The sequence below is a fragment of the Equus przewalskii genome, chromosome 1 (genome assembly GCF_037783145.1).
Source record: "Equus przewalskii isolate Varuska chromosome 1, EquPr2, whole genome shotgun sequence".
Lineage (NCBI taxonomy): Eukaryota > Metazoa > Chordata > Mammalia > Perissodactyla > Equidae > Equus > Equus przewalskii.
In genome coordinates, this window is record NC_091831.1 from 162,262,349 (window position 1) to 162,273,712 (window position 11,364).

At 45.6% G+C, this 11,364-nt stretch overlaps 1 protein-coding gene across 1 annotated transcript in view; it reads left to right on the forward strand.

Moving 5' to 3' along the window:
• LOC103543775 (granzyme B-like) overlaps positions 1-11,364 on the forward strand; it is a 174,502-nt gene that overhangs the window by 41,065 nt on the left and 122,073 nt on the right. The window lies entirely within an intron of this gene.

Below are 11,364 nucleotides of genomic sequence, written 5' to 3' on the forward strand. Positions count from 1 at the left end.
CTATTGAACATGGACTGATTTTTTTGTCATTATTCCCTAAACAATAACTACATTATTAACACTATAGCATTTGCATTGTATTAGGTATTGTAAGTAATCTAGAGATAATTTGAAACATGTGGAAGGGAGGATGCACATCGATTATATTCAAATAATTTGTCAGTTTGTACAAGGAATTGAACAGCTGCAGATTTTGATATCCACGGGCATCCTGGAACCCATCCCCCTTGGATACTGAGGGACGACTGTATGCTCTAAAACTGTGTGCCATTGGTGTGTGGGGGACAGGCAGAACAAAGGATAGAACTGAAATGCCATACAAGGCCTAATTTCATACATTGTACAGGAGGCATCCCAAATCACTGGGAAACAATAAGCTTCCGGTAGATGGTGATGTACAACAAGGTAATTATTTTGCAAAAAAGAGAAAATTCCATCCATTCTTCACACCGTAATCTAAAATAACCCTCAAATGGATTAGAGATCTAAATGTAAAAATAAACTATACAACACTAGAAGGAAAGAAAAAAAATTACTTCCTTGCTTAAAAATAGTTAACCTATCATGTTCACAGCAGCGCTATTCTCAATGGCCAAGAGATGGAAGCAACCCACATGTCCATCACACCCAGAGTCCTTCTTCTGAACCCTGCACCACACCATCCCCACCGTACTGTGGACCAAAGCTCTCATCGTCAATGTGAGGAGGGTCTGCTTCTTGTTTGGATGCTCTGAAGATACACAAAACTCCACACAAAATGCTCGCCAAAACAAAATGACGGTTAGCCTACAGATTAGCCCATATTCAAAGAAAAGATTACGTAAGTCACTTAATTTAAATCATGCTTTAAAATGTTCTTAACGTAACTATACAGAATGAGCTGACAGATTTTTTTACCTCCAACAAAATATGAATTTCTCTTACAGTCTATATAGAAACCAATCAATAATAATGTACACCTGAAATTACACAATGTTATATACCATGATGACTTCAAAAATGATTATTTCAATTATTCATAAAATAATTGAAAAAAAGAAACTGTGACATTTACCATCTGTACTTTTGCAGTTTCCATGATCTTATGTGGAATAATCACTGAGGACATATTTTGTCATATCCGAGTGACTATACACAGAAATTCTCTGGTAAATGTAAACATTATTTTATGACTTTTGCTTATCAGAAAGTCATTAGCCTAATATTCAATGTAAGCCATGTATCAACAAAATTTTAATCAACAACACCTTTTTGACAACACTCAGGCATTCTCTGTATTTGCTATTGTCTACACAGAGGAATTCTCCTTTACTAGTGTGCTCGGGAGGAGAAAAATCTCTTTACTAAATGTTTGCACAAGCAAAATGGAAAGAATACTTGATGGTGGGGAGTGGGGAGGAGGGAGCAGTGGAAGAGTCCTCCATTCAGCCCTTCCTCTCTGTGACAATTACCTAGAGCCCCAGAGCACAGCCCAGTCTCAGGACTCAAACCCCAGGAAACACCCAGGGCAGACATGTCCCATTCCCATGTCTTTCTCTGCCTGTCAGCACTTCTCAGGCAGCTCTCTGCCTCCAGCTGCCCTGTGGGAAAGGTTTCCGGACATCATGGTGCTCACCTCCAGGAGACAGTTCCTTCTTGATCATCCCAGAGGCCAGCCCCACCACCTTGCATTGCTTTGCACTCTTCTTTCTTAAGGAAACCTCTGCGGCAGAGCTCTGGAATTAGTGTTTTGCACATTGACATCTAGTGTAAAAGGACACAATTCCTCCCACTCTTTTTCCAGGTGCCGACTGTGCATTAAAGTCACTACGGACTAGACTGGGAAGCTGTAAAACCGTGACAAGCTCATGCTTAGCAACCTCACCTGGAGCTAAAGTAGATTTCCGGTCTGCAGGGAGCACACACTGAACTCAAGCACATTTCTCATCAACTCTCCTCTAAGGCTCCCCTTGTGGCCTCTCCTTCCCATTCTACTACTCTCCTTAACACCCCGTCTCCACCCCTCCCCAATCTCCCTGCTGCAGCCGCACACCCAGGCTTCTGCCATGGTCTGAAACTACCCAGAAGTTGATGGAGGACTGGCTCTTGGCTAGCATGTTTCAGGTGAGACCAGAGCCGGGCACTGTTTGTTTCCTAAAAGTATGCTCTTTGGTGAGGAAGTTGGGCTCTGAGCTAACATCTATTGGCAATCTCCCTCTTTTTCCTTTTCTCCCCTAAGTCCCAGTACATAGTCATATGTCCTAGTTGTAGTTCCTTCTAGTCCTTATATGTGGGATGTTGCCACAGTGTGACTTGATGAGCAGTGTGTAGGTCCACGCCCAAGAGCCACACAGGTGAGCCCTGAGCAGCCAAAGTGGAGCCTGTGAACTTAACCACTTGACCAAGGGACTGGCCCCAAGAGGACTTTTGCACAAATGTGGAAAAAGGGCTCAGAGTTCAAGTAGTGGAAGACTAAAAGGGAAAGGATTGAGTTGAGTGTTGATATTTTAGGAACTAGCTTGATGCTAATCACACCCAAGGCAATGTGTGGTGATAGTCACTCTCTTTGATCCCCCAGAATTCAAACAAGGTGGGGAGCATCACTTCTGACTCAGGCCAGAGTTCCCCAAAGCCCTACTCATTACTTCAGAGTTGCCAGTATTTCCTCCTGGTGAGTGTGGTCACGCTGACTCAGCAACACCTAAGAAGGGGGTTCTTACAACACCTTCAGCACTTGGCCAAGAGCCCCAGCCAGGCTATCTCTGTGACCCATCCTTGTCTCAGTCCTACCAGGGAATTTGCTGACCCCAGCGCTATTGTTGAGAACAATTCACTGAAAGGATAGAAACTTCTCCAAGAGGCAAAGGTGGGCCTCTCTGTTTCATGTCCCGCTCACTGGTAATCAGGACTTGGATAAAGTATTAGGATGGCACATGATTCTAGTGGAAGGAAAGCTGAAAGGGAGGGATATAACTTTCCATCCTCCAATGCTAAGAATGGTTTTCTATCCCAAGAATAGAATAGAATGGTTTTCTATTGTCTACATCAAAAATAGGAGAGCTTATGAAGAGTTTCCTAGGTGTCACATTCACCTTGTCCCTCTACTGCTGAGCCATTCAGCCCTACCATGTCAGATACCCAGAACCTAACTGAGCCATCAGAGTATTCCATCACCACTACTCCAATGGCCCAGGTGGAGAATGGCTCCGACCCAGACACTTCCTGCCAATTTTCCCACCTCACTCTGATTTCCCTTCCTTTCTATCTCCTCTCATTTTTCTGAGAGCTCAATTCCTTAGGAAGTTAAATCCATGCAGGAGTTCACAAACCAATATGAACATCTTCCACACACATGCAAGCCAAAGCAAATTTGTGTCTTATGCACTCACCCATCAAACACACTTTTATGGGTATTTCACATGTGTCGAACTCAGGATAGAAGAGAAAGCTACTAGAGTATTCTGCTTGATCAGGTCCAAATATTCAGGTCTTAGAGACCAGCCTCATCCTGGAAGAGAGCAGGACACAAGGACCTGAGATAGCCAAGGACATAGAAGCACCAGCATAGGCAAGAGAATGTGTTTTCCATTTCTTCTGGACAGTCTACCCTAAAGGCGGAACCTTTCCCTGTGAGATGTATCTGAAGTATGCTTGATTCAGACCAGAGGTGAGTTCCTCATTACAACGGGGAAAAACTGAGAACTAAGGAAGGAGATGGGCCATGCCACAAGGATACCATGCTGTCCTTCGAAGCCAGGAGCCCCATCTCAGTGTATAGCGGGCCTGATAAAGGGCTCCCTTCCCCACCATGTCCACCTCCACAGACTATCCCAAGCCCTAAGCATCCTGTCTTCTGGCCACTGGACCTTTCCTCTGGTTTGTAGAATTCTCCTCAGAGCACCAGACCAGGACCCCACAGACCCATCCTCAAGTTGAGATTTCTCAGAACTAATGCCAAGCTAACATGTCAAGTAGTGAATGAGACCAGACAAGTGGAGGAAGATCCCATCCTCCACCCTACTGAGCAGCTCCCTGAGGATCAGACTAGGGATGTGGTTTCTGGAGGCAATGCCGCTTATATTCACACTTCTCAGTGCAGGGAGTTTTGTAGAAAGACTAGAGGAGCAGTGCACAGTCACTCTTTGTTTGGGCTGGTCTTTCCTTGGAAATAAGAACAAAGGCCCTCAGGAGGCTCAAGCACCTCTCCGTTTTCCCTGATGTCTTTCATACCCTGTTCAGATGAGGAAATTTACTTCTCATGTCTCTCTTTATCTTCCAAAATACTCAAAAGTGTAGAGAGCCAGGCCTCTCTCTCCCACCTGAACACATTCAGAGCCATTAGGAGGAAGCTCGGCTTCATCTTGGTGGTCAGGGGCAGAAGGATGAATTCAGGCAGGCTTGTGTGCCATCGCTTGCCCCTGCCCAGCTTTTCCTCTCTCCTTCCACTTCTCTTCAAATTTCTGCTTGCATTACTAGTTAAAATAATAACTATCCTTATTAGTTTATCTACTGCCTAGTAAGGTCCAATTCCCAAAAAACAGGTAAATCTGAAGATGAGACCATGCTCAATGTTCTTGCATTTACATAAGGCTCTCTTGGAAATTGATGCACACACCAAGAAGAATGCTGATTCCCTGGGACTAGCAGGAGAGGGCAATGGGAAGTTCCTGTTTCTTGGGTTCAGAGTTTCAATTCGGGAAGATAGAAAAGCTCTGGAGATGGATAGTGGTGATGGTTGCACAAGGATGTGAATGTACTTAATGCCACTGAACTGTACACTTAAATACGGTTAATAGGGGTTGGCCCAGTGGTGTAGTGGTTAGGGTCACTCACTACACTTCTGTGGCCAGGAGTTCTCAGGTTCTAATCCTAGCTGTGGACCTACACACCTCTCATCAAGACATGCAATGGCAGCATCCCACATACAGAGTAGAGTAAGATTGGCACAGATGTTAGCTTGAGGCCAAGCTTCTTCACATAGACAAAAAAAGATTGATGGCTAAATTTTATGTTAAATGTATTTTACCATGATTTAAAAAGTGGTCATAAAAATAAATCTCTTGTAATACGAAAGGAATAATGCTCTAATGGTAGAAAACACTTCTTGTAGAAAGTGGGCAGTGATCTCCTCTGCACATATATGGCATTGTTGGAGCTACATTTTCCTTCTGAGAATTAAGGTTTCTAAGTCATGTAGTATGTAGAAAAGGCATAATGTCTGGTTGTTGTCACAGACTCCCAAGTAGCTGCACACCAGCATTTCTCCCCACTAACAAGACATAGAAGCAGCAGCTGTGGGGAGAATGAGCCAGAGGTCTGTCTGGAGAGAGGGCTCAGCTGGAAATGAGACCATGAGATCTAGGGTAGAAAGGTGGGAGAAACGAGGGAGATGTGGCCCATTCATCTATGGAACTTTATCGTCCTTGGAGTTTCTTGAGCTTTTCCTGGGTGTACATTAAGGATGATGGTTTACTTGGGGCTTACTTACACCAAAATTGAGAAATTTTTAGCCATTATTTCTTCAAATTTTTTTCTTCTCCTTTCTCTCGCTTCTCTCCTTTTGGGACTCCCATTACACGTTTATTACATGTGGTGTCCCACACATCCCTGACACTCTGTTCACTTCTCTTCTTTCTTTTCTCTTTCTGTTCACCGAAAAGTTCTAAAGCCATTACAAATTTATTAATGAGAACCTCACAAGAGTAGTCGAGCTTCTCTCCAGACACGATGGCTAAGCAGAGGCACAGGTGCCTTCTGCCCTTGGCCAGAGCAGCAGAGTCATGATCAGCTAGGTGTGGGTCCAATGAGACAGGGGGCCAAGACGGGCAGAAGGAGAGCAGACAGGGGCAACTGCTTGGCAACATGATCTGGATCCAGGGGGTACCCTGGGAGACCCTGGGTCTGAGTCACTTGTGGAGTAGACATGCAGCCCAAGGTAGTGTCCCAATAGCTTAGAGGAAAATTATCAGAAAAAAATGTGATAGCGCAGCCAAACAGTGCAAGAAACCAGCTACAGCAATTGTGAGAACTCTCATGGGTCTCTTGACAAGATGCACTCAAATGATAAACACCTACTTTGGGCCAAAATTACATTCTATCATCTTTGATTTTCTATGCTTCCAAAAATTCATAAATATTATTTAGTAGGTACTTAATAACACAATGCATTAACAGGCAACTAATTAATAAATCACTTCAACATTGCTAAACAGATTGGGGTTTCCACATCGAGGGTGGGGAGGAGGCCTAAGCCATCAAATGTAGGAAACAGTGATATCTCCTAAAAGCAATAGACACGTCTGGGATAGAGAAGGAAAATGAGGAGACACTTGACATGTTCCACCTTCTGGGTAATGACTGATCCCACAGATACAAAAGAAGCATAAGCATTATGCCAGTGTGAGAAAGACTTGAGAAGTCTTCTCATATGTAGATTAACCTATATAAGAACAAAGAAAAAGAATTTAAACTTTCAGGCTTAATGCTTGCATTCAAAGTAGCATCATAACTTGAAATTTCTCCTGTCTGAAAGCAAACAGCCTTCAAGCATCTGTGTGCAGAAAGCTCTGAGAGCAACCATGCCAGGTTCCTTACCAGGCACAGGCAGAAATTGTCTACATAACAGTCTTCACGGGGGCGTCAGATTACCCGTGCCAGGTGGGACAGGAGTGACTAAGGGAACTCAGAATGAGTGACAATGCTTTGTTTCTCCTCTTTCAGTATTTATCTGCATGGCCCCACCTACTTTAACACCGGGGGGCCTTTAAAGCTTTGAAATAGCAAGAAGTTGAGAACATTAGCTTTATCAGGACAACTGGGACCACAGAGTGACCTCAAGTGCATTTCTCAGTCAAACCCCTCCTCTCAAGCTCTCCTGTTCTGTCAATACCTTCACTTCCTAGCACTCTCATCAATGCCCCATTTGTACTTCATCCCCAATCTCTGCTCCTCACTCTCATGCCTAACAGTTTCAAGTTGCCTGAAACTACCAAGAAGTTGATGGATGACTAGGCTCTTGGCTAGTGAGTTTTACAAGAGACCAGAGCTGGGTACTTTGGCATTTGTACACAAAGAAAAATTCTTGGGCCAAAAAAAAATGAAGCACTACAAAAGTAGGATTGGATAGATGCATGTTGTTTTAGGAAGTACACAGTTGCCTAATTACAAATTCAAGGCAGACTGTTTTCATATTCATGCTCTTGGAGGGTCTCAGTTAGGGCAACAGGACACCATTTCTGGCCAATCCCAAAGCCTCCGGAAAGCCCTATCTCCACTAAAGGAGTCCAGGATTTTCTCCAGGAGAATGTGGTCGCCAAAGATTGTGGCTCTTGCAGAACCTTTACCAAACAGCCCTGTCAGAGTGAGGGGAAGAGGGATGTAATGAAAACTCTTAGCTTGAGAATCATCAAAACTGGGAGGAAATTGGCGCTCACAGAGCCTCCTCCTTCTTCCTTCACCTCTAGGATTGAAAAGCCTGAGAGGAGAAGGCACACAGCACTTCAGACCTGATCAACATTTCCTAGAAGATGCTGCTGCTCTGTTCTGGTTGGCCAATCTCCTACCCTCCAGGGCTGAAGGAGGTAAGTGCCCCTGTAGAGAATCAGAGGCCTGGCTTATTCCAACACTGACACTTTCACAGTGTCCCAGTGAGGCTGCCATTATATTCTTCTTTGCCTCAGTCCATTCCCAGAAATTGGCTGATCCCCAGGTCTGTCACTGGCTATGCAGTGTGGAGAAAGTACAGAAAAGAAAGCTCCTCTTAAGGACACCTGGTGGATCTTCTCCCTCCCAAGGGTCACATCCTTTTCACCTGGAAAATGACTTAGTATTAGGATAACACATGGTTATAGCGGAAGGGGAAAGCTGAAAATGAGTGCTATAACATTCTCCATTCTTCAAAGCTACCAGCGGTAATGTATGCCTGGAGCTGTTGTATGGATCAAGAACAGAAGAGCTAGCTAATACTCCATTTCCTAGCTGTCACTTTCAGCTTCTCCCCATTCTTCGGAGCCACTCAGACCCACATCTTAGTGGAGACTGGCTGCCACCCACAACCCTCCAGCTCATTTCCCCATCTCCCTCTGATTTCCCCTCATTTGTATTCTGCCTTCCGGGTGACTTGGAAAGTTAAAGCTGTGATGAAGTTCAGATTGGATTAAAACCGCTCCTCGTCTGCTGTTGACCAAAGTAGATTTGAGGACTGTTCATTCATGTACCCAGCAAGCATTTATTGGATGTGTCCTATGTGCCTGAACCAGATGAGGAAGAAAGAAATCAGAGTATTTGGCTCCATGAGCATAAAATATTCAAGTCTAAGAGCAGACCCATTCTGGAGATAAGCAGGTCACAGGAGTCTGTACAGATTGAGGACCAATTCACCAGGCTACGTCAGAGATATCAATTTGCAGGTGTTCTAGGAGAGTTCCCTTAACATGTATTTAAAATGTGTTTGCTCCAGAACAGGGGCTGAGTGCCTCATCTCTACAGGAGGAAATTGGGAACTAAGCCAGGCAACAAGTCATGCTGCAAGCCCACCAGCTGCCCTCTGAAGCCTGCAGCCTCCCCTCCTTGTGTTGGTCCCTGAGGACATAACAACCACCCCAGCCTCTGAACATCCCATGGGTTTAGGCCACCAGGCAGTGCTCAGCCCATGTTTGCCATGAACACAAAGATCCAGGGCAATTTTCTCTTCCAGGGAAGATCAGATGGGGCAGAGAGGCCATACCACAGTCCCTGCCCTACATGGCGTCTGTACTTTCCTACAATAACATAGACGGTGGGAATAGATGTGAGGGGTCCTGGTACAAGACAACATTGTGACATAGCCCACTGCAACAGAAGGTGAGGAGCACAGATGAGTCCTTGTCTTCCTGGGATTCCATGGTAGCATCTCAAGGCCTGGAACTCATCAGAGTCACTGAGCACACAGAGCCAACGACCAATCAGAGGAGGAATCTGATCTGCTGAGACCAGGACACAGTGAGTGTGGGACTCAGGGATGGGCTGTATGGAGAGACATCTGGATGGAAAACAGGCTGCTGAAGAACCAGGTTGGGTCACTGCTGTCCAGCCAAGAAAGGTGACACTGTCCACTTTTCCCTTCCTCCCTATCTGACTCAGCTGCAGGTGTGCCTTAGGCTGGAACTTCAACCTGCCTTTCAGAGACTGAGTTGTAGCTCCTGTGATTTACCCAATCCAGCTTTTCTTTAGAGAAAAAGAAGTGTGTCCTGGGTGCTCACAATATCAGAAAAATGGAACATAGCCAGCAGGTCATTCCTGTGCTCACAGCCTTCCCTCAACAAGGATTATAATGATTATTCACAGGTCAACGAAATCATGCCAGTGATGGTACCACATGCTGAATTTCAGGTGCAATTGTGCAGTTCAATGAGATAGCTCATTCAGGGTCTCAGTCCCCTCCTCTCCTCCAACCTGTCTGCTCTCCTGGGCCTATGTAATAGCATGGGGCTTGGGAGACTCCAGGCAGGGATTGGAGGCAACCTCACCTGTTAATCTGATCCAGCTAGAGGGTGGGACCCGAACTGACATCTTTCACCCGCTGACCAGCTGCAAAACAAGCCTCGCCTCAACACGGCTGTGAAGACCATCCTCCTGCCACAGAGCCAGGACTCAGTGAGGCCCGGGCATGGGTGAGGTGTGCAAGTTTGGGGACAAGTGGCAAGTGCTAAAAAGGCAAACACATCGCGGGAGGTGGATCTGGAAGTGCAGAATGATCAGAAGTGCAAGGACCTCTTCAAAAACTACAAAAACTCCATCCAGCTGTGTGGGGGGAAGCCTAAGGACAAGAAGGTCACAGCAAGCCTAAGGAGAAATGAATCTTCCCATCTTTGCCCCAGGGACACAGTGATGCTGGGGTGACATTGCCAGGACTTCTCTCACCCAACAACCAATGGTTGACCAGGGTCCACTCATGGGTGGAGGCTTGCTGTTCCCAGCAGGTTTAGGCCAGGCTTCTTCCTCTAGCCAATCTCTTGACTTTTATCCATGGATAACAAGATGAGGGCCTTGGACTGGGTGGAGCTGGAGAGGGCACAGCCAGGACACAGGTTCATGGTGCAGGTAGATCACAGGGGATCCACCAATCCCCCTGAAACTCAGAGCCAAGGTGAATGGTGATCACTCTGCCCCTACCCCTCTGAACAGCTGGGCCCTGAGAGGGGGTCAGGAGAGCCCCAGGGAGAAAAAGATGCTGAGCAGGGTAAAGCCAGAGGGCTCTGACTGAGACTTCACCCTTCTCTGTGCACAGAGGGACTCCCTGGGCACACTCATGTGTAACAATGTGGCCCAGGGCATTGACTCCTTTCCACGAAAGAATGGGAAGCTTTGACACAGGTTCACCAGGATCTCGAGATTTCTGCCCTTGAGAAAAGCACAATACTTCAGACGGCAAGACCAGACTCAGGTACCCCCAGGATTTATCCGTCCATCTTTTCAGGGGCAGAGGCCAGCACTGCCCCCGCCAGAGTGGAGGGGAGGGGAGGCTGCCAGGGAATTAATAAACTCCCACCTCTAGACTTGAAATCAGTGATTCCTACTTCAATCACCATAATGCACTATAGTCTATAGCTTATTGAGCAAATATTTCTTCTATTCATCAAGAATGTCTGTTTTATATGAGAAAGGATTCAGAGAAGTAACTTCCTTTTGAAAACATCCACCTTAGAGAAGGTAGACCATAAAGAAGAAGTCTGCTGAATGCTTGCCGTTCATGAGTGTGTTTGACTATGGCAAAATGTACACTGAGTGGAAAAGTACTACATACTCATCAAGGAAAACAGTAGAAGCAGAAAACAGCAATATGAACATTAAAATTCCTGAGAATTCCACCATCCAGTCATCTTCATCCTTAATGCTTAAGCAGGGTGCCTTTCTCTGTTTTCTATGTCTTCATAGGATGTGGTTCCTTCAGCAGAATTGGGGTTAGGCCATTAGCACTCATGATGCTTCCCTTTCCATGACTTGTTCATCTCTTGTCACACTGCTGAGAGTGTTGGGATAATCTGTTTGCAAATATTTATAACTGTCAGGCTCAGGGACATCAGAGCCCTGGTTCACTGCACCCCAGACAGACTTCTTAGTGCATAGGAATTATGTGACAATTGGCATCCACTCCCCATCGCCTGGCAACAGTGCCCCACATCTCTTGAGATGAGCCCTCTCCACAGATACCAGGCACTGTGATATGGGTAACAGTCCCTACTTCGTGCTACAAGACCCAAGCATAAACCAATCAGGACACTCAATTCTGACAGGCCTGCTGATGGTTTGTTTTGGTTCAAGGAATATCAATTCCAGGAACTTTGCTCAAAATCATGGGATAAGAGAAGCTCTGTTTGTCACAGAATATTTACATTGAAAGAGGGG